The sequence below is a fragment of the Hordeum vulgare genome, chromosome 4H (genome assembly GCF_904849725.1).
Source record: "Hordeum vulgare subsp. vulgare chromosome 4H, MorexV3_pseudomolecules_assembly, whole genome shotgun sequence".
NCBI classification, from domain to species: Eukaryota; Viridiplantae; Streptophyta; class Magnoliopsida; order Poales; family Poaceae; genus Hordeum; species Hordeum vulgare.
The window spans coordinates 423,050,859-423,076,528 of NC_058521.1; positions in this window are offsets into that span (position 1 = coordinate 423,050,859).

Consider the following 25,670-nt stretch of genomic DNA (forward strand, 5'->3'; position numbering starts at 1 on the left):
AAAGGAAAAAGGGAAAGGAATAAAGAAAGGGAAAAAGGAGAAAAAAATGAGAGAAAAGAGAGAAGGAATAGTGCTACTACCTCTTTTCCCAACTTGTGTTTAGTGAAAGCACCATGTTTTTCATATAGAGAGTCTCATGTTTTGTCATTTTCATATGCTATGGGAAAAAGTATCATTATAGAACTTGACTTACATATTCCAATGATGGGCTTACTCAAATGACTGAGGTCTTCATGCGCAAGGAAGTTGGATGCACACCTACTTAGATTCCTTGAGCTTTCATACACTTATAGCTCTAGTGGCTTTGTTTCATGGAAATCCCTATTCCTCGCATTGATGTCGGTTGATGGCAATCTACATATCTCGTTGGTCCGCCTAGTTGATGTCAGACTTTATTCTCCAATTTTACTCCTTTGAAACCTACCACCATATTCTATTCCACCTACATGTTATGTCCATGGTTCACGCTCATGTATTGAGTGAGGTATAAAATGTTGAAGCACATTAAAAAGTATGATCCAATTGCTTAGCTTAAGACTGTGGTGCTTGACATTTGTGTTTATGTGATGAAGACGGTGCCATGCCATACTAATATGATAAAATGAATGAGTAGTAAACACTCTTTAGGGATAGTATATTTTGAAAGTTGATGATTATGTTACTTACGTTTGTGGATATAACTATGTTAATCCTTTATTGATCGTATATCTGAAAGAGATTACATGTCAGGTAGGAGGTCACATCAAAAATTCTGTTTTTATCATTTACCTACTCAAGGACAAACGAGAGTTAAACTTGGGGATGTTGATACGTATCTAAGGTATATATAATTTTTTATTGTTCCATGCTACTATATTATCAATCTTCGATGTTTTATAAGCATTTATATGATGTTTATATCATTTTTGAGCACTAACCTATTAACCCAGTGCCCAGTGCCGATTGATGTTGTGCATGTTTTTGACCTTTCAAGAATACTGTACCAATCGAAGTCCAAATACCGTGAAACTTTTTAATGTTTTTTCTTGGAAAAAATAAGACATGAAAACTTCGGAGGGAGATCGAAGGCCACACGGTGTGCCGCCAAGCCAACAAGGCGCACCCAGGGGGCGTGGCCTCGCCCTGATGGCTTGGGCCCACCTCCCACGGCCTCTGGCCCTCATCTCTTTGCTATAAGCTCACATGTGATGGGAAAACCCTAGGGAGCCTCCCAAAACAGTTCTTCCACCGCCGCAAACTTCTCTTCCACCATGTGCTCATTTGGAGCTCGGTTCCGGTTCCCTGCCGGAGGGGGTCGATCACGGAGGGCCTCTACATCAACTGTGTTGCACCCATGGTGATGTGTGAGTAGTTTACGATAGACTTATGGGTCGATAGTTAGTACCTATATGGATATCTTTTTCTCTATGTTCTTCATTGCCAAAATCACCACGATTCCCGTAGTGATCTATCTTATATAATCACTCTTTTACAGTGTGTTTGTTGGGATCTCATAATCCCCAAGTGCCTGGAATCATCCAAGCACTTTCCAAAGATGGAAGTGATAAGTAGGGATTGTCTAAATAAAAGGAGCTAAAGGTAAGATCAATATTCAAGTCCTATGTGCCATTGAAACGACTCTACATACACCGAGCATTTGCTTCTACCTAGGAACAAGAATTAAAACTGTGATGTGGGTATAAAGACGATAGCTCTACATGATATTGGAGAACTAAACTATTGTAATCATTATTGTGATTTTATATACGGGTGGGGCATGAGCTAACATACTTTCCATATTTGGATCATATGAACTTATGACTGGACCTCTAGCAAGCATCCGCAACTACTATAAATCATTAAGGTAAACCCAACCATAGCATTAAACGTCAAGTCCCCTTTACTCCCAAACGCAACAATCCCCTTACTCGTGATTAAGCTTATGTCACCCTAGCCACCCACAATAAGCGAATCATGAATATATTACAACACCCTACAGTGAGAATCTCTCACGTGTGTGTGGCACGGAGGGTACCATAGGACAACAAGAAAATAAAACATACATACTACTCAAACCAATCAAGATCATCAATCAACCCAAAGGACAACATAAATCTATTCAAACAGGGGAGGGAAACACATGATTGAAAAATCATATGTGGCATGAAACACCATCTTCAAGTAGGGGATTACAGCGGGGTGCTCGAGAGTGGACCACAAAAACAATATGAAGAAGGTGATGAAGACAGTGATGTTGATGAATAAGATCACCGCGGCGATGGTTCCACCGGCGGCACTCCCACGCCATTGGGAGAGAGGGGGAGAGAGTCTCCCCCTTAGGGTTCTTCCTCAATCATTGATTGTTGTACACACCTATTTGAGGGACACACATGTTCATCATGATTTGTTAAAATACTCTATGTGCTTCACTTATATGTTTTGAGCTAAGCAGTTGCTCTAGCGCTTCAGTTATATCTTCTTTAGCACGGTGGTGTGTAGATTTTATAGAAATAATTGCACTCTCGTTCTTCACTTAAATTTGTTGAGAGTTCAATAAATAGCAACTCTAATTTACATGGGTTATAAGCTTAGTTCAAAGGATAGGTATTCAAGGTAAAAACTGTCATGTAGCACACAAAAGAGAAATTGTGGGTTAATGATATTGATGTGGTAATATGAAAGGGCATGAGTAAATGGTTGTTGGTTAGTAAAAATATCGATAGTTAAAGGGTGTTAACTTGCTGTTCATCTAAATATTGGTTGTGGCATGGTGATGGTTAACTTCTACCAACCTCCTCCCTAGGGGCATCCTAGTACTTTGCTTCGAGAGAGCTAATAAAGCTTTGCAATAAGTATATGTGTTCTTTATGACTAATGGGAGTCCATGGATGTACGCAATCTCAACTTTGCATATTTGCTAGCCTATTCGGTATCGTTAGTTACCCATTCTCACCTCGAGGGTCGGTGCAAACTTCATCGGTGCATCTAAACCACGCGACATGATACACTCTATTGCACATAAGCCACCTTATATCTTCCTCAAAATAGGCATCGTACCTACCTATCATGGCATTTCCATAGCCATTCTGAGATATATGGACATGCAACTTCCATCGTTACGGCTCATGACTTATGTGTTCATCATCATATCGCTTTGCAGCATCGTGTCGCTGACATAGTATTTGTGGCGAAGCCACCATTCATCATTGTTTACATGTTCCATAGATCATTGCACAACATGGTACACTACCAGAGGTATTAACATAGAGTCATCTTGTTTAGTAGTTTTCCATATCGAGTTGTAGGTAGATAGAAGTGTGATGTTATCATTATTAGATCACTGTCTCAGTGAGTAAAGGATGATGGTGACAATGATTGCCCCATAAGTCGAGATGAGACTCTGAATAGGGAAAAAGGAAAAAGGGAAAGGAAGAAAGAAAGGGAAAAAATTGAAAAAATGAGAGAAAAGAGAGAAGGAACAGTGCTACTACCTATTTTTCCACACTTGTGATTAGTTAAAGCACCATGTTTTTCATATAGAGAGTCTCATGTTTTGTCATTTTCATATGCTATGGGAAAATGTTTCATTATAGAACTTGACTTGCATATTTCGATATTGGGCTTCCTCAAATGACTGAGGTATTCATGAGCAAGCAAGTTGGATGCACACCCACTTAGCTTCCTTGAGCTTTCATACACTAATATCTCTAGTGCCTCCGTTTCATGGAAATCCCTACTCGTCGCATTGATGTCGATTGATGGGTACCTACATATCTCGTTGGTCCGCCTAGTTGATGTGATACTTTATTCTCCAATTTTACTCCTTTGAAACCTACCACCATATTCTATTCCACCTACATGTTATGTCCATGGTTCATGCTCATGTATTGAGTGAGGTATAAAATGTCGAAGCACATTAAAAAGTATGATCCATTTGCTTATCTTAAGACGGTGGTGCTTGACATTTGTTTTTATGTGATGAAGATGGAGCCATGCCATGCTAATATGATAAAATGAATGAGTAGTAAACATTCTTTAGGGATAGTATATTTTGAAAGTTGATGATTATGTTACTCATGTTTATGGATATTACTATGTTGATCCTTTATTGATCGTATATCTGAAAGAGATTACATGTTAGGTAGGAGGTCACATAAAAATTCCGTTTTTATCATTTTCCTACTTAAGGACAAGCGGGAATTAAGCTTCGGGATGCTGATACGTATCTAAGGTATATATAATTTTTTATTGTTCCATGCTACCATATATCAATCTTGGATGTTTTATAAGAATTTATATGATGTTTTATATCATTTTTGATCACTAACCCATTAACCGAGTGCCCATTGCCAATTGATGTTTTGTGCATGTTTTTGACCTTTTAGGAATACTATACCAATCGAAGTCCAAATGCCCTAAAACTTTTTAATGTTTTTTATTGGAAAAAATAGGACATGGAAACTTCAGAGGGAGACCGAAGGCCACACGGGGTGCCGCCATGTCAACAAGGCGCACCCAGGGGGCGTGGCCTCACCCTGATGGCTTGTGCCCACCTCCCACGGCTCTGGCCCTCATCTCTTTGCTATAAATTCACATGTGATGGGAAAACCCTAGGGAGCCTCCCAAAACACTTCTTCCACCGCCACAAACATCTCTTCCTCCATGTGCTCATTTGGAGCCCGGTTCCAGTTCCCTGCCGGATGGGGATCGATCACGGAGGGCATGTACATCAACTTTGATGCACCCATGGTGATGTGTGAGTAGTTTACCATAGACCTATGGGTCCATAGTTAGTACCTATATGGATATCTCTTTCTCTATGTTTTTTGTTGCCAAAATCACCACGATTCCCGAGGTGATCTATATTATATAATCACTCTTTTACGGTGTGTTTGTTGGGATCTGATAATCCCAAAGTGCAAGGGATCATCCTAGCACTTTCCAAAGATGGAAGTAATAAGTATGGAGTGTCGAACCGAAATGAGCTAAAGGTAAGATCAATATTCTCTCAAGTCCTATGTGCCGCTGAAACGACTCTACATACACCGAGCATTTGCTTCTAGCTAGGAACAAGAATTAAAACTATGTTGGGGGGTATAAAGAGGATAGCTTTGCATGATATTGGAGAACTAAACTATTGTAATCAGTATTGTAATTTTATATACGGGAGAGGCGTGAGCTAACATACTTTCCATACTTGGATCATATGAACTTATGATTGGACCTCTAGCAAGCATCCACAACTACTATAAATCATTAAGGTAAACCCAACCATAACATTAAATGTCAAGCCCCCTTTACTCCCATACGCAACAATCCCCTTACTTGGGTGTAAGCTTCTGTCACTCTAGCCACCCACAATAAGCAAATCATGAACGTATTGCAACACCCTATATTGAGAATCTCTCACGTGTGCGTGGCATAGAGGATACCATAGGATAACACGAAAATAAAACAAACATACTACTCAAACCAATCAAGATCATCAATCAACCCAAAGGACACCATAAATCTACTCAAACAGGGGATGGAAACACATGATTGAATAATAATACGTGGCATGAAACACCATGTTAAAGTAGGGGATTACATCGGGGTGCTGGAGAGTGGACCAGAGAAACGATATGCGGAAGGTGATGAAGACAATGATGTTGATGAATACGATCATGGCAGGGATGGTTCCACCAGCAGCACTCCCACGCCACTTGGAAAGAGGGGGAGAGAGTGTCCCCCTTAGGGTTCTTCCTCCATGACCTCTCCCTATATGTGGAGAGGTTCTCCCCTCAGGTCCTTGGCCTCCATTGCCCCTGGACGGGCGTGAGCCTCTCCGAGATTGGACCTCTCTCTCTCTGTTTTCCTCTATGTTTCCTCCCCAGATTGGTCTTTCTTCGATACAGAGAGATTTTGCAGTGAGGCGGAGGGTCTCCCCTAATATCTGATGGCTTCTCGAGTAATAGGATTTTTTGGCATTGGAAACACGCAAAATAGAGTTACAAGCGTCCCACAAGTTAACAGGGCCCTTTGACCCCCCTGGGCACGCCCACTTAGCTTGTGAGAGCCTGGTGCCCCCTCCGATGGTTATTCGCTCCAAAGTTGCTCATATGTTCAAGAAACAATCACCAATTTTTTTGGACAATTCTGAAAAAATGTCACCACGGTAATTCTACTAAAAACACCGTCAGTCCTAGTTAGTTCTAATTAAATCGTAAAAAGTGCATCAAAGCCAAATTAAAGTATTGTTCTAGTCACTTGATACTATGTAGTATGCCTAGGTAGGGGCATAATACTACATCACTTGTTGGGAGGCAACCTAATATTTATCTTAAATTTTGTGTTTTACTTTTTGTTATTTTGTGTTAACATGATTATTTATATTGTAATGATTTTTATTTATGCTTCAATTAGTTTTTGTACCAAGTAAAGCCTTTGGGATGATTTTAATGATGGTAGATTTGATCCTCTGCAAATTAGAAACTTTTATGTGCAGTGAAGAATTTCTCAGATTTTAGTGGAACATATTTTTGATCTGAATTTCTTATACAACTTTCACACACAATTTTACGAAGTTGTCCTATTTTGGAGAATTTTTGTAGTTACATAAGTATGGTTTTAGTGGTGATCATTATACATTGTTCTATTTTAAACCGATTCTGTTTTTTCTTGCATAGTTTGCTTGTTTTGATAATGCTACGGATTATATCGGGTGGTATAAGTCGTGGAGAAGTTAGAAAACAGTACCTTATGCTATAGTTAAATATGAATCAATTCATAACACTACCTAAAGTTTAGGATTTGCCTATTATACTAATGGATCTCACAAGGTTTTTGTTGAGCTTTGTGTGCTGAAGTTTTTCAAGTTTTGGGTGTGATCACGATGGATGAACGAATAAGGAGTTGGAAGACCCTAAGCTCGGGGATGCCCAATGTCGGTGTCAAAACTGAAAGATCTTGGGTAGGGGGTCCCGAGTTGTGGATCTTGGATTGGTGAGGAATAGGAAAACACGGGGACAATATTTACCCAGGCTCAGGCCCTCTCGAAGAGGTAAAACTCTATGTCATGCTTGATTATATTGATGTGTGTATGAAAATTACAGAGTCGATCTACCCCGAGATGGGGTGAACTAAACCCTAGATGATGGTTCTGTTGATGTACTCTACAAACAAAAACCCTCTGGTTTATATAAACACTAGGGGTACATAGGGTTATATATGGTCGGTTACATCAAGGAATAAGCATGCCGATAGGGCCATCTTGACTTGGAGCACACACCAAGGCTTCTAAGTTTACATTCTGAACATGATGTCATCTTATAGTTTGGCCCTTCAATGATAGTCATAGAGCGGGCCATGAGTCTGACCCATAAATAAAGGACTGCGTCCCGTGGACCCCTTAGTCCCCGACTCCCTTAGTAGCCCCCGAACTGGCCTGCAATGTCGTAGTCTTGAGTCCTAGCAACTTCTTGTGCCCAAAGTTCTTCTCCCCATTTATGTTCGACCAACACTAGTTCAGTCGCTTATGACTTCCAGATTTCCGAGCAGTGCGAGTTACTTAGCCTCAAAGGACAAACGCTCGAGTGTGAATAGTGCCTTCTTGTGACAACTTTTTACTGAAAGGTCGTGGCTGGTCACGACCACTCACCAGTTACAAAAACTTGATTCGCGGTTCGAGGTAGTTCCTTCATTGGCACATCCCATTAATATGGAGATCGTGCCCTGTTTTTTAAGGGGTACCATTCATGATTTGGGCTATCCCATGCACGCATAACTGCATGATTATGTCCGGAAGTGGCAAGGTCCACGACGGAGTAAAATGGTTCTTGGTATTGCAACAACTTATAAAAGGGAAACAACCACCAGAGCCTCCACACGCTTTTGAGATCTTGCATTGCCACTGCCTTCCTAATCTCGTGAGCTCTAAGCACCCAGATTCAACCTTCCCTCCAATCTCCTCAAACCTTCCCTCCTGCGTCATTGACGATGACATACAGGAGCTGAAGCGCGCCGACTATTTGTCGACCGACGTAGTTCATCACGCTCCAGAGAAGGGCCAGGTCATCCCCAAGCTGAAGCAAGATGAGTGGGTGGTATTCGTCCCCCACTTCGTCCGGGACTCGGCTTCGCACCGCACCCCTTTGTAAAAGGTTTTATGTTTTTCTAGGGTTAGATTTTCATGATCTCCCCCAAAATCTTTCTACCGGGTTCAGCCACACTTCATCTTGTGGCTAAAAGTTTTCAATATCAAGCTGAAAATAGTCCGCAACGATCAGGCTCACGGGGAGGGGGGGAGTGGATGATCATCAAGCTCCCCGGGTAGAATGGCCGGATGGTAATTTTATAGATATCATCAAGATCTGGTAACAAGAGTGGTTTTACATTACCGAACCACACGACACAGACTGGGCAGCACCCTCGGAATATAGATCCGGGCCTCCCACAATGCTAGTGTCGTGGATGAGGAAGGAGCATGATTGGGGGCCAGCCGTGGAGGCGGAATCACTGCAGAGGTGCATCTCCCAATTGGTAAAGATGAAGTTTGAATTGGACAACGTGGCTTGGGTCATCCTTCGGCGCAGCCTCCTCCTTTGCCAACATCGGGCCACACCAATGTGGTCCTACAACCATGAAGACCCGTCCACCATGATGCGCTTTTACCGCACCGCACACAACAAGCTAGGTAAGGTGATGTTCAAGCCCCGAAAGGTTTGGCTGGTCAAGGAGGAAGACACATGACTTGACGCCACACACCCTCCTCGAAAGGCATGATAAATTTTCATTCTTGTCTTCGAGTAATTACTTTTAATAAGACAGTTAACACTTTCTTTCCCGCATTCACAGAATTGGCTAGAGAAAGACAAACGGATTAATTACCTGTCACCACTTCCCGAGGGCCCCAGAACGGCCTTACTAATGGGAATGCTGGTCGATATTCCGTACACGGTGCCAGAGAAGAAGGAGAAGAAGAATGACAAGAAGAGGGACACATGAGAAGGCCTCCGCCCAAGAGGACCATCATACACAAAGTCCAAGGACAACCAAGCTCCTTCTCATCTTGAGGGAGAGTAGGAAGAGGACGGGGAGGAGTGCGACTCCTCCCGAGAAAGAAAGAGGGTGGCCTCAGATGACGCTGAGGGGGGTGAGCCCCCTCCCACACCAACAAACATTGGAGGGCCAAGGTGGCCTAATACTTGTGATTTGCGTTGGCTTATCCGCGAAGAGGAAAGCGTTACGCAGAACAATGTGGATAAGTATTTCCCTCAGTTATGAAACCAAGGTTTATCGAACCAATAGGAATATCAACAACAACCGTCTTCAGCGGTTGCACACAAAAGAACAAACAATTTGCACCAAACATGTGTTGGGTAACGTAGCATAAATTCAAAAAATTCCTACGCATATTCAGATCTTCCTATGGAGAGACCAGCAACGAGAGAGGGGTGAGTGCATCTTCATACCTTTGAAGATCGCTAAGCGGAACCGTTGCTAGAACATGGTTGATGGAGTCGTACTCGCGACGATTCAGATTGCGGTGTGATTCTGATCTAGTGCCGAACCACGGCACCTCCGCGTTCAACACACCTGCAGCCCGGTGACGTCTCCCGCACCTTGATCCAGCAAGGAGGAGGGAGAGGTTGGGGAAGATCTCCGACAGCATGATGGCGTGGTGTCGATGGAGAGACAAGGTCTCCCGGCAGGGCTTCATCAAGCACCGGCACGGAGGAGGAAGAAGAGGGGCAGGCCTGCGCCGAGGGAGATGGAAAACCGTGTGCGAAACAGCCCCAAAACCCTCACTATATATAGGAGGAGGGAAGGGGGTGCACCACCCCTAGGGTTCCCACCCGAGGTGGTGCGGCAGCCCAGATGGGAGAGGGAGGCGGCGGCCAGGACAGGGAAAGGGGGGCGGCGCCCTAGGTGGGCCTTAGGCCTCCCCTGCGCCTAGGGTTTCCCCTCCCTCCCTCTCTGATGCGCATGGGCTGGGTGTGGGGGACGCACCAACCCACCTAGGGGCTGGTTCCCTCCCGCACTTGGCCCATGTAGGCCTCCGGGGCTTGTGGCCCCTCCCGGTGGGCCTCCGGAACCCTTCCGGTGGTCCCGACACTTTGCAGGTGGTGCCCGAAACATTTCCGACGTCCAAACCCATCCATCCTATATATGAATCTTTACCTCCGGACCATTCCGGAGCTCCTTGTGATATTCGGAATCTCATCCAGGACTCCGAACATCTTTCGGTAACCTCGAGACAGGCAGACATGACCGAGACATCTCTCCGGCCAATAACCATCAGCGGGGTCTGGATACCCTTGGTGGCTCCCACTTGCTCCATGATGATCTCATCGGATGAACCACGATGTCAAGGATTCGATCAATCCCGTATACAATTCCCTTTGTCTGTCGGTATAGAACTTGCCTGAGATTCTGTCGTCGGTATACCTATACCTTGTTCGATCTCGTTACCGGTAAGCCTCTTTACTCGTTCCGTAGCACGTCATCGTTTGACTGACTCCTTAGTCACATTGAGCTCATGATGATTTTCTACCGAGTGGGCCCAGAGATACCTCTCCGTCACGCGGAGTGACAAATCCTGATCTCGATTCGTACCAACCCAACAGACACTTTCAGAGGTACCCGTAGTGCACCTTTATAGTCACCCAATTACGTTGTGACGCTTGATACACCCAAAGCACTCCTACAGTATCCGGGAGTTGCACAATCTCACGGTCGAAGGAAAAGACACTTGACATTAGAAAAGCTTTAGCATACGAACAATACGATCTAGTGCTATGCTTAGGATTGGGTCTTGTCCATCACATCATTCTCCTAATGATGTGATCCCATTATCAATGACATCTAATGCCCATGATTAGGAAACCATGATCATCTATTGACTAACGAGCTAGCCAACTAGAGGCTTTCTAGGGACACATTGTGATCTATTTATTCACACATGTATTATTGTTTCATGTTAATACAATTACAGCATGAACAATAGACGATTATCATGAACAAGCAAATATGATAATAACCGTTTTATTATTGCCTCTAGGGCATATTTCCAACAGTCTCCCACTTGCACTAGAGTCAATAATCTAGTTACATTGTGATGTATCGAACACCCATAGCATTATGGTGTTGATCATGTTTTGCTCGTGGAAGAGGTTTAGTCAACGGGTCTGCAACATTCAGATCCGTATGTACTTTACAAATCTCTATTACTCCACTCTGGACATGGTCCTGGATGGAGTTGTAGCGGCGTTTGATGTGCTTGGTCTTCCGGTGAAACCTGGGCTCCTTGGCTATGGCAATGGCCCCAGTGTTATCACAGAAGAGCGTCATTGGACCCGATGCGCTTGGAACCACTCCAAGGTCGGTGATGAGCTCCTTCATCCAAATTCCTTCATGAGCCGCTTCTGAAGCAGCTATGTACTCCGCTTCACATGTAGATGCTGCTAAGACTTCTTGCTTGCTGCTGCACCTGCTCACTGCCCCACCATTCAAAACATATACGTATCCGGTCTGTGACTTAGACTCACCCGGATCTGTGTCGAAGCTAGCGTCGACGTAACCCTTTACGACGAGCTCTTCGTCACCTCCATAAACGAGAAACATCTCCTTAGTCCTCTTTAGGTACTTAAGGATATTCTTGACCGTTGTCCAGTGTTCCATACCGGGATCACCTTGGTACCTCCCTACCAATCTTATGGCAAGGTTTATATCAGGTCTGGTACACAGCATGGCATACATTAGAGAGCCTATGGCTGAAGCGTAGGGGACAGTACTCATCTTCTCTCTATCTGCTGCCGTGGGCGGTGACTGAGTCTTACTCAATCTCATACCTTGCAAAACTGGCAAGAACCCTCAACAAAACCTTCTGGTTGCATCATATACAACTCTTCCTCAAGGTTCCCGTTAAGGAACGCTGTTTTCACGTCCATTTGCCAAATTTCATAATCATAAAAGGCGGCAATTGCTAACATGATTCGGACTGATTTCAGCTTCGCTACGGGAGAGAAAGTCTCTTCGTAGTCAATTCCTTGAATTTGTCGAATACCCTTTGCGACAAGTCGAGCTTTATAAACGGTTACATTACCTTTTGCATCAGTCTTCTTCTTGAAGATCCATTTATTTTCTATGGCTCGCCGGTCATCGGGCAAGTCCACCAAAGTCCACACTTTGTTCTCATACATGGATCCTATCTCGGATTTCATAGCTTCAAGCTATTTGTTGGAATACGGGCCCACCATCGCTTCTTCATAGTTCAAAGGTTCACCGTTGTCTAACAACATGATTTCCATCACAGGGTTGCCGTACCACTCTGGTGTGGAGCGTGCCCTTGTGGACCTTCGCAGTTCAGTAGTAAGTTGATCCGAAGCTTCATGATCTTTATCATTAACTTCCTCTTCAGTTGGTGCAGGCGCCACAGGAACAATTTCCCGCGCTGCGCTACTTTCCTGTTCGAGAGGGGGTGTAATTACCTCATCAAGTTCTACTTTCCTCCCACTTACTTCTTTCGAGAGAAACTCTTTCTCTAGAAAGGATCCGTTCTTGGCAACAAAGGTTTTACCTTCGGATCTAAGATAGAAGGTATACCCAATAGTTTCCTTAGGGTATCCTATGAATACGCATTTCTCCGCTTTGGGTTTGAGCTTTTCTGGTTGAAGTTTCTTCACATAACCATCGCAGCCCCAAACTTTAAGAAAGGACAACTTAGGCTTCTTGCAAAACCATAGTACATACGGTGTCATCTCAACGGATTTAGACGGTGCCCTATTTAAAGTGAATGCTGCAGTTTCTAATGCGTATCCCCAAAATGTTAGCGGTAAGTCGGTAAGAGACATCATAGATCGTACCATATCTAATAAAGTGCGATTACGACGTTCAGACATTCCATTGCATTGCGGTGTGCCAAGCGACGTCAGTTGTGAAACGATTCCACACTTCCTTAGGTGTGTGCCAAACTCGTGACTCAAATATTCTCCTCCACGATCAGATCGTAGACACTTAATTTTTCTGTCACGTTGATTCTCGACCTCACTCTAAAATTCCTTGAACTTTTCAAACGTCTCAGGTATGTGCTTCATCAAGTAGATTTACCCATACCTCCTCAAATCATCGGTGAGAGTGAGAACATAACGGTAGCCACCACGAGCTTCAACGTTCATTGGACCACACACATCAGTATGTATTATTTCAAATAAGTCGGTTGCTCTCTCCATTATTCCTGAGAAAGGACTCTTAGTCATCTTGCCCATGAGGCACGGTTCGCATGTGTCAAATGATTCAAAGTCAAGAGACTCTAATAGTCCATCAGTATGTAGCTTCTTCATGCAGTTAACACCGATATGACCAAGGTGGCATTGCCACAAGTATGTGGGACTATCATTATCAACCTTACATCTTTTGGTACTCATACTATGAATATGTGTAACATCACGATCGAGATTCATCAAGAATAAACCATTCACCAGCGGAGCATGACCATAAAACATATCACTCATATAAGTAGAACAACCATTATTCTGTGACTTAAATGAGTAGCCGTCTCGCATTAAGCAAGACCCTGATACAATATTCATGCTCAAAGCTGGTACTAAATAACAATTATTAAGGTTTAAAACTAATCCCGATGGTAGATGTAGAGGGAGCGTACCGACGACGATCACATCGACCTTGGAGCCATTCCCGACGCGCATCGTCACCTCGTCCTTGGCCAGTCTCCGGTTATTTCGCAGTTCCTGCTTTGAGTTGCAAATGTGAGCAACAGCACCGGTATCAAATACCCAGGAGCTACTACGAGCGCTGGTAAGGTACACATCAATAACATGTACATCACATATACCTTTAATGTTGCCGGCCTTCTTGTCCGCTAAGTATTTGGGGCAGTTCCGCTTCCAGTGACCTTTTCCCTTGCAATGGAAGCACTCAGTCTCAAGCTTGGGTCCATTCTTTTTCTTCTTCCCAGCATCTGGCTTACCGGGCACGGCAACGGCTTTGCCATCTTTCTTGAAGTTCTTCTTACCCTTGCCCTTCTTGAAACTAGTGGTCTTGTTGACCATCAACACTTGATGCCCTTTCTTGATTTCTACTTCTGGAGACTTGAGCATTGAGTACAACTCGGGAATGGTCTTCTCCATCCCTTGAATGTTGTAGTTCAGCACAAAACCTTTGTAGCTTGGTGGGAGAACCTGGAGGATTCTATCAATTATAGCATCATCCGGAAGTTCGACTCCAAGTGAAGTCAGACAACCGTGTAACCCAGATATTTTGAGTATGTGCTCACTGACAGAACTGTTCTCCTCCATCTTACAGCTAAAGAACTTGTTAGAGACTTCATATCTCTCGACGCAGGCATGAGCTTAAAAAACTAGCTTCAGCTCTTGGAACATCTCATATGCACCGTGTTGCTCAAAACGCCTTTGGAGCCCCGTTCCCAAACTGTATAACATGCCACACCTAACCAGAGAGTAGTCATCACTCCGCATTTGCCAGACGTTCAGAATGTCTTGGGCTGCTGCGGGAGCGGGAGGGTCACCTAGCGACGCATCAAGGACATAAGACTTTTTAGCTGCTTCAAGGATGAGCTTCAAGTTGCGAACCCAGTCCGCATAGTTGCTACCATCATCTTTCAACTTGTTTTTCTCTAGGAATATTTAGAAATTGAGGTTGACGTTGGCCATCTACAATATTTATAAAGACAACTTTTAGACTAAGTTCATGACAATTAAGTTCATTTAATCAAATTAAGTATGAACTCCCACTTAAATCGACATCCCTCCAGTCATCTAAGTGATACATGATCAATGTTGACTAACCCGTGTCCGATCATCACGTGAGACGGACTAGTCACCATGGTGAGCAACTTCATGCTGATCGTATTCAACCATACGACTCATCTTTGACCTTTAGGTCTCTTGTATTCAAGGTCATGTCTGTACATGCTAAGCTCGTCGAGTCAACCTAGGTGTTTCGCGTCTATAAAATCTGGCTTACACCCGTTGTATGCGAACGTTAGAATCTATCACACCCGATCGTCACGTGGTGCTTCGAGACAACGATCCTTCCCAACGGTGCACACTTAGGGGAATACGTTCTCGAAATTTTAAGAGGGATCATCTTATTATGCTACCGTCGTTCTAAGCAATAAGATGAAAAACATGATAAACATCACAATGCAATCATATAGTGACATGATATGGCCATTATCATCTTTGCTCTTTCGATCTCCATCTTTAGGCATCGCATGATCATCATTGTCATCGGCATGACACCATGATCTCTATCATCATGATATCCATCATCGTGTCTCCGTGAAGTCGTCACGCCAACTACTACTATCAGTACTACTATAGCTAACCATTAGCAATGAAGTAAAAGTAGTAAGCACATGGCGTTGCATCTCATACAGTAAATTAAGACAACTCCTATGGCTCCTGCCGGTTGTCATACTCATCGACATGCAAGTCGTGAAACCTATTACAATAACATGATCATATCATACATCATACATGCAACATCACAACTTTGGCCATATCACATCACATGTCAAACCCTGCAAAAACAAGTTAGACGTCCTCTAATTGTTGTTGCAAGTTTTACGTGGCTGATTTGGGTTTCTAGCAAGAACGCTTTCTTACCTACGTGACAGCCACAACGATGATATGCCAAAGCTATTTACCCTTCATAAGGACCCTTTTCATCAAATCCAATCCGACTAGAGTAGGAGAGACAGACACCCGCTAGCCACCTTTATGCACAGTGTGCATGTCTGTCGGTGGAACCAGTCTCACGTAAGCGTACGTGTAAGGTCGGTCCGGGCCGCTTCATCCCACAATACCGCCGGAAAAGAATAATACTAGTAGCGGCAAGCAATTGACAAATCATCACCCACAACCTTTTGTGTTCTACTCGTGCATAGAATCTACGCATAGAAAACCTGGCTCTGATACCACTGTTGGGTAACGTAGCATAAATTCAAAAAATTTCCTACGCATATTCAGATCTTCCTATGGAGAGAGCAACAACGAGAGAGGGGTGAGTGCATCTTCATACCTTTGAAGATTGCTAAGAGGAAGCGTTGCTAGAACGCGGTTGATGGAGTCGTACTCGCGGCGATTCAGATCGCGGTGTGATTCCGATCTAGTGCCGAACCACGGCACCTCCGCGTTCAACACACGTGCAGCTCGATGACGTCTCCTGCACCTTGATCCAGCAAGGAGGAGGGAGAGGTTGGGGAAGATCTCCGGCAGGACGACGGTGTGGTGTCGATGGAGAGACAAGGTCTCTCGGCAGGGCTTCGCCATGCACCGGCAGAGAGGAGGAAGAAGAGGGGAAGGGCTGCGCCGAGGGGATGGAAAACCGTGTGCGAAACAGCCCCAAAACCCTCACTATATATAGGAGGAGGGGAGGGGGTGCGCCACCCCTAGGGTTCCCACCCTAGGTGGTGCGGCAGCCCAAATGGGAGAGGGGGCGGCGGCCAGGGCAGGGAAAGGGTGGGCGGCGCCCTAGGTGGGCCTTGGGCCTCCCCTGCGCCTAGGGTTTCCCCTCCCTCCCTCTCTGGTGCGCATGGACTGGCTGTGGGGCGCGCACCAGCCCACCTAGGGGCTGGTTCCCTCTCATACTTGGCCCATGTAGCCCTCCGGGGCTTGTGGCCCCTCCCGATGGACCTCCGGAACCCTTTCGGTGGTCCCGGCACTTTGCCGGTGGTGCCCGAAACATTTCCAGCGTCCAAACCCATCCATCCTATATATCAATCTTTACCTCCGGACCATTCCGGAGCTCCTCGTGACGTCCGGGATCTCATCCGGGAGTCCGAACATCTTTTGGTAACCTCGTATAACAATTCCCTATAGCCCTAGCGTCATCGAACCTTAAGTGTGTAGACCCTACGGGTTCGGGAGAGAGGCAGACATGACCGAGACACCTCTCCGACCAATAACCATCATCGGGGTCTGGATACCCATGGTGGCTCCCACTTGCTCCACGATGTTCTCATCGGATGAACCACGATGTCAAGGATTCGATCAATCCCGTATAAAATTCCCTTTGTCTCTCGGTATAGAACTTGCCCGAGATTTGATCGTCGGTATACCTATCCCTTGTTCAATCTTGTTACCGGTAAGTCTCTTTACTCGTTCCGTAGCACGTCATCGTGTGACTAAGTCCTTAGTCACATTGAGCTCATGATGATGTTCTTCCGAGTGGGCCCAGAGATACCTCTCTGTCACGCGGAGTGACAAATCCCGATCTCGATTCGTAGCAACCCAACAGACACTTTCAGAGGTACCCGTAGTGCACCTTTATAGTCACCCAGTTATGTTGTGACGTTTGATACACCCAAAGCACTCCTACGGTATCCGGGAGTTGCACAATCTCACGGTCGAAGGAAAAGACACTTGACATTAGAAAAGCTTTAGCATACAAACAATACGATCTAGTGCTATGCTTAGGATTGGGTCTTGTCCATCACATCATTCTCCTAATGATGTGATCCCGTTATCAATGACCTCTAATGCCCATGATCAGGAAACCATGATCATCTATTGACTAACGAGCTAGTCAACTAGAGGCTTGCTAGGGACACATTGTGATCTATTTATTCACACATGTATTATTGTTTCGTGTTAATACAATTATAGCACGAACAATAGACGATTATCATGAACAAGGAAATATGATAATAACCATTTTATTATTGCCTCTAGGGCATATTTCCCACAACATGGGCAAGAGGGTTGTCAATCCCCTTGGTCTCATTATTTGCAAGCATGTGAGATGTGTAGATAATTGTAAATTACAAAATAAAATGAAAATAAGTAAATGACATCAAGGTATTGAAGGTTTTGTAAATATATGATGAATAGAACCACGGGCCATAGTTTTCCCTAGTGTCATCTCTCATGAAAACAACATACAATGGGTAAACAAATTATTGTTGGGCTGGTTCATGAATATATCATTGCCCTACACAAATAATTTCATTGCCACCATTCATATCTTTTTGCTAATAATCCTTATCAGTTTCCTCACTTGATGCTGGTTCATGAATATATCATTGCCCCATACGTAAAAGGGTCGATGTGTGGATCTTTGCCAAGAACATATGTACTTACAAGGAACGAGTCAATATTAGAAGCTAAAAAGTGTTCACGCCTGGATCTATATGCACTACATTATGGAATGACGGGGCAGTACAAACCGAGGGATGAAACTAACCTCGGCGGAAAATGCTGGCCACTCCCATTGTTGTCCTGCATAAGTAGTGGAAAGGCATGATAAATAAATCAACCTTAACATCAAACAAATATAGCTAAGGTAAAAAAAACATCATCTCGAAATGATAAAGCGTATATAAAATGGAAGGGAGTGTTAACTACAACAGGCTTAACAACGACCAAATATTGTAATTCAAACTCGTATTGTTAAAAATGAATAGAACATAGCTCATGCTTAAGCATCACACTGGATAAATGTGTAAAACTGAAATAAACAACATGTGTAGTATATGCTTGAAAACTAGACAAACACTCACTACAAATATAGCACGAACCAAATATAGCCGTTCGACTGGTATTGATGAAATTAAACTGCACAGTTCCGACTTGCACATAATGAACATCACATTGTGAATAACAGAAATAAACAAGGCATACATGATCAGTATAAGAACCAAATATAGACATTGAAAACTGGACAGAGGCTCACTTCAACCAACGTAACAAGCAAATATAAATAAATAGGGCATATGCTTGAAAACTGGACAAATGCTCACTGCAACTAGCCTAACTAGAAAATACAGATAAAAGGCATCTGCTTGAAACCTAGAAAATGCTCACTTCAACCAACCTAACAACCAAATACAGATAAACAAGGCATCAACTCACTATAAACAACCAAATATAGCCATTCATGATACTGAAATGGACAATTCATACGTAAACATCACATAGCTCTATTGAACATTATATTTTTTGCATAACTGGAATAATTAAACATGGCACAGGTAAAATTCCGCATGGCAAAATGTACTACAACAAAGGGTATGGTTTGGCTAGTTAGAAAAAGTAATTTTTGCTGATAGGATGTTGCCTCACTTGTCATGGATGGGATCCTTCTAGTTGGAAGAGCACGGAGCAATTGTGCGCTCTCTGATGTCACAGATGCGATGTTTCACCTTGGAAAACCTTTTGTGGGTGTCCTCCTCGTGATCGTGGTTGATGAGATCTGACTTGGCAATTGAGCTTCCCAAGCTGCTGCCGCACTATGTGTCCTTTAGAAATGGCAAAATGCGCTCGATGATGCGCAAGGATCACAAATCCTTGACCATATGGCGGAGGATATAAGCGGTAGGGACTTCTAAGAGAAGGCCGGCGGTTACACCAGAGGGGTTGGGGATGGACCACTTAACCTGTGACATGGCCCACATGAAGTCGTTGCTCTTGACGAGCTTGATGTCATAGCCAGCTTTGTGGAGATACAGTAATATGCTAGGCCGCTGACGTGAAGCCTTTGGCATGGAAAGGTAGTCAACGTCCTCGCCGGCTTTCACAGTGAGGTGTTGCTCCTGGCTCGACAGCTCGGGGCGAACGGCAACCAGCTTGCCAACGTCCGCCGGAGAGGCCATGATAAACCTATTTTGGCGGAACACTCGTCGGGCTTCCCGGGATACGTGGTCAAGCTTAGGCCACGACTCTCTGGAGTTGGGGATGTGGGTCGGGCAGGGAGGGACACCACATGCCTCATCTAAAAACTCAGGGGGTGATAGTATGGGAATCGCTAGGTAACCTGAACTTTATTATCTAATCTAGGAGGCACGGGCAGACCGGCAGGGGTTGGAGGCGCCGGCGGTGGCGGCGCCAACGATGTAGGGTTCGAGCAGGAGGGGGAGTTGTGGGGGGGGGGCAGTGGAGGAGGGGGACACGGGGTGTTTTTTGAAGATAAGTCGCGGCTATTGAAAATTTTAGTAATGGTTAGGTGGAGATGGTGGTTGACAAGGGAGGGCGATGATTCAAATGCCTTGGCTACTGGAATTTTTCTATACGAGCATTGACACCGGCAGCGGGGAACTGATGGGAGAAGAGGCGGGAAACCGATGGGAGGAGTGGCGTAAACGGTAGTGGATATATAATACCAGTAATATGGAAAACTTTGTAAAGAAGGAAGCGCGAGCTAGCACGACGCGTGCGCACAGTGCTTACCGACGGGTGCCAGATAGTTGACCAGAACCGCAGTAAATATTCAGTGTTCGTTTGGTCTTTTTTGTACATGAATTAAGTTTTCCAAGAATTAATTTAATGTTCATAATACAAATTTGTACTACAAATACATGCTCCGGTGCATTAAAATGTCTAAAAATAGTACATGTGTCCTCGTGTACCTGTTTAGGTCCCATGCAAATAATGGGAGTGAAATACAACCGTATGTGGCTTGATCTTGAACATTGAGAATATCTGTTTTTAAATCCCCGTAAATCCAAAACTCATCCGAAAATTGTGAAACTTGGCATGGTGTCACGACATGGCACATATCTGTTGTGGAAAAAAATGTCCATTTTGGGACAAGCTTTATTATAAGCCTCTTACAAACCGAAGCTTGTCTCTCAAGAAAGCTCATGGTTCCGATAGGGAAATATGACACCTCTGTGGGTGAAACGGTAATTTCCGCCTCTTCTCACTTTGTATTTTTATCTGCACGCAACATGGGACAGCATGAGATTCGTGTTGAAATTTGAAAATTTGCAGGGTTCGTTTGGCTTTTTTAAACACTAATTGAGTTTTCTAGGCATTTCATGTCCATAATTCAAATTTGAACTACAAATACATGCTATATTGCATTAAAATGTCTAAAAATAGTATATGTATCCTAGGGTGCATGTTTACGTCCCATGCAAAGCATGGAAATGAAATACAACCGTCTCGGCGTCTCGCTCGGCCTTGAACACTCAGAATATTGGTTTTTAAATCCTCGTAAATCCAAAACTCATCAGAAAATCATGAAACTTGACATGATGTCACGACATGGCACATATGTGCCGTGGTAAATAATTGTCCATTTTGGGGCAAGCTTTATTACAAGCCTCTTAAAAACTTGAGCTTCTCTCTCAAGAAGCCTCGTTGTTTCGATAGAGAACCGTGCCCACCTTGTGCGTGTAACGATAATTGTTGCCTTTTCTCGCATTGTATTTTTTTCTACACGCAACATTTGACAACACGAGATTCGTGGTAAAATTTGAAATTATTCTGGGTTCATTTGGCCTTTTTATGCATTAATTGAGTTTTGTAGGCATTGAATGTCCATAACTCTAATATGAACTGCAAATACATGCTCCGGTGCATTAAAACGTCTAGAAAAATCACACATGTGTCCTTGGGTGCATGTTTAAGTCCCATGCAAGGATTGGGAATGGATTACAACTGTATCGGTGTCTGGCTCGGCCTCGAACATTTAGAATCTCGGTTTTGAAGTACCCGTAAATCCAAAACTCATCCGAAAATCACGAAACTTGGCATGGTGTCACGACATGGCAGATATCTGCCATGAGAAAAAATGCCCATTTTGAGGCAAGCTTTATTACAAACCTCTTACAAACCGGAGCTTCTCTCTCAAGAAGCCTGGTGGTTCCAATGGGGAAACGTGTCTACCTTGTGGGCAAAACGATAATCGTTGCCTCTTCTAGCATTGTACTTTTTCTACACGCAACATAGGACAACATGAGATTTGTGCTGAAATTTGAAATTATTCAGCGTTCGTTTTGCCTTTTCATACATTAATTGAGATTTCTAGGCATTTAATGTTCATAATTCAAATTTAAACTACAAATACATGCTCGAGTGCATTAAAATATCTAGAAAAATCGTACATGTGTCCTTGGGTGCACGTTGAAGTCCCATACAAGGAATGAGCATGGATTACAACCGTATGAGTGTGCTGGCTTGGCCTCAAACACTCGGAATCTCACTTTTTATGTCCTTGTAAATCCAAAACTCACCAAAAAAATCAGGAACTAGGTATGGTGTAAGAACATGGCACATATATATCGTGGTAAAATAATTGTCCAATTCGGGCCAATCTTTATTACAAACCGAAACTTATCGCTAGAACCCTCGTGGTTCTCATAAGGAAACATGCCCCGTTGTGGGCGAAACGATAATTAATTGTTGCCTCTTCTCGACTTCTATTTTTTTCTAATTCAAATCAGAACTACAAATACATGCCCCACTCCACCAAAATGGCTAGAAAAATAGTACATGTGTCTTTGGGTGCATGTTTAGGTTGAATTGAAGGAATTGGAATGAATTACATAGGTCTCGTCGTCCTGAAACAAAGAGAATCTTGGTTTATAAATCGTAGTAAATCGAAAACTCATCCAAAAATCATGAAACTTGGCATGGTTAATGACATGACACAAATATGCCATGGTAAATTATTTTCCAATTTGAGACAAGGCCCACACATTAATACCCAACGCAGTCCTTTGGAACAAATACCTCACACGTTAGTGTTGCAAATGGTTGTATTTTGTGAACCGTGTGTGTTCCTGTACCAATTTAAGTGCAGCCATCCGTCCCTTTTTATTGGAGAGTAGTACCTCGGTCCTGGTTCATTGGTCCTCTTTGTATTTTATGCAAAAATTTAACCATAATCGATGGCATGCGTGTAGCGGTTTGATTTAACGGAACGAGCGCGAGCAGTCCGCCGCACAGGCTCGATGGGACGCGAGAGAGCTAACCAAGCCGCTATTTGACATGCGGTTAATTAAAGCACCTAGATGGAGGATGTTTTCTTGTGATCCTAGGGCCCCACTCAACATTAAGGAGTTGCTTTATTCATGCCTCACTGAGAACGTGATTTTAGCTTGTTTCCAACTCATAGTTTGGATAATTTTAAAAGTCACATGCGCCCATGGATAATACGATGACAAAATAAAATGGCAACGGATAATATGAGGACAAATTTACCATGGCACGGATAATAATTTTCCTACGTATTCCCGATAGTTTTAAATGCCACACGCGGTAAAAAAATCGTCCAATTTAAGATAAGGAGCACACATTAATACCCAACGCAATCTTTTGGAACAATTAGCTCACACGTTACTATCTCAAACGGTTGTATTTTGTGAACCATGTGTGTTCATGTACCAATTTAAGTGCGGTCACGCGTCCCTCTTTTTATTGGAGAATACTATCTTGGTCTTGGTTCATTGGTCCTCTTTGTATTTTGTGCAAAACTTTAACCTTAGTCGGTGGCATGTGTGCAGCTATTTGATTTGACGGGACGAGCGTGAACAGTCCGCCGCACAGGCTCGACGGGACGCGTGCGAGCAGCCCAAGCCACTATTTAACATGCGGTTAATTAAAGCACATGTACGGAGGGTTTATTCTTGTGATCCCATGGCCCCGCTCAATGTTAAGCAGTTGCTTTGTTCGTGCCTCACTGAGAACGTGATTTTAGCTTGTTTCCAACTTGTATTCTGGATAATTCAAAATGCCACATGCGGCAACGGCTAATACGACGATAAAATTAAATCGCAATGGATAATAAGAGGACAAATTTACCATGGCACGAATAGTAATTTTCTTACATATTCCCGATAATTTTAAATGCCACACGCGATAAGGCACCAAAGACACAGGGGCAAGAGAGGAAATAAATCGCACACAACGATCTGGGTCGCTACTGTCTCTACTCCTTGATGGATCCCCGGGCTACGAGTTGCTCTAGATCTTTCTTCAAATCATCGCGACTTTGCTTGACAGCAGCCAGAGATTCCTCCACCTCCTGCTTGCGCTCGATGCGGAGCTTCCTCAAGTGATCCATAAGTTCCTCGATGATCACTTTCAGCATTATCCCCAAGGCACTGCTCTGCTCGTGTAGCTTCTTTGACCCGGTGGCCTCCTCCTCCTTCCAGGCGAGCTCCTTGAGAAGCTTTGCATTGTCACCCATGAGTCGCACGATGAGGCCGGTCGCCTTACCAGGCAAGGCATCACTAATCTTGAGCAGCTTCACCAATCCGTCGACCAACTCCTCATGCCTAATTAGGCGAGCGAGACTAGCGTCGTCGATGACCGAGGACTTTAGCACCGCTATTTCTTCGCATTCACCCATGTGGCGAGTGCGCTTTCGAGAGCCCTCGCCTGCCGTTGAGAGCTCGTTCGACGGTTCTGCGGCACGCTAGGATATCTTTGCCGCGTCTGCTGCGCAACGGAGATACCTCTCTATTGGTTTCGCGGCTTTGATCTTTGCTCCCTGGTTATATGTCGACCCGAAACTCCTCCTATCGGTCATGGCAGAACGACTTGATAGGAAAGACTTGTTTATTGGCTGACGAGGAGAGGAAATGAGAAGTATTTTCCGAGTTGGTAGTTTTTATAGCCCAGTGCTAACTGTGAACACGTTTAGGTTTGATCGATGTTAACATATTTGCAATTACTTATAGTGTGGTAATATGGAATGTGAAGAGAAACAAGCTTAGAATTTATTGATGGTTCTCGGCTCGAAGCCCGAAACACACCTTCGTATGGCCATGTTCAACTGCTATATGCAATAATTATGCATGTGCTTGCTAGCTGTTTAGGCAGCCGCAACGCGCTCTGCTCGAATCCCTCCGTGCGCTCTGCTAGCCGTTTAGGCGCCAAGTCTTGCTCGGGTCACGTCCCTCCACGTGCTCTGCTAGCACCTGGGGCCACCGCACAACCCATCTTGTTAAGTTGAATCGTTTATGTTGTGTTCCCTAATCAAAAACAGTTTGTCCGAGTGAACCGTATAACGCTCTTCCAACAGTTGGGGCCTGCCCACGATCACGTCCGGGGCTCCATATGCATTCGGTTGCGCCAAGAACGTTGACCCGTGCCGGTATTCCACGGTGCCCGACCCCCATTTATAACTACAACCATTAACCATAATCTCTTCACGCTTTCGATCGTGCCCCACAACAAAATAAGCACACCCTCGATGACGCATACAAAGAGGATATCCAGCGGCGCTTCAATGGAGTTAGGCATGCATCTTGTGGAGACCCACATGAGGAAAATGGATCTCACAGTGGTGTACACCAATGACCCAGTCATGGTGGAGGACTCCATCAACACTATGGAGCGGTTGCTTGCTCAGGATGACAAGTACGAAGTGGTCGTCTACGACCTTGCTTACACCAGCGATCGTGCCGGGCATGATGAGAAGGTTGTCATCGCCCAGTTGTGCGTGCACCATCATGTTCTCCTCTACCACTACTTCTTGGCCACAGTGCCTTGCAAGCGTTTCACAGGTTTGTCAACAGTCCGGACTACAAGTTCGCTACGGTGGACAACACGAACGATCGAAAGGTGCTCAAGACTTCGGGCTTGGCCTCCCAGACGCTTGTCGACATCCGTGGTCACTAGAAGATCTGGTGAAGCAAGAAGGATATGGACTCCCATGTTGACCTGGCCGAGGCCATTATCAACCCCTACTACGGAGGCATGAAGGCTCAGTGTGAGAAGAATACGATTGTCTGGCACGTGTTCTGGGTGAAAAGACTGAATGAACATCACCTCTAGAAAGTGGCCAAGGAAGTGTACACATGCTACGATATGTTTAGGCGAATCGTTCACATGAGGAACGGCCTCCTACCAGAATACGTCGAGGGATCGAGCCACAAGAAGAGCGGTGGCGGCAAGCGTCACAGCAAGTAGACAATGTGTTTATTGTTCCCGATACAC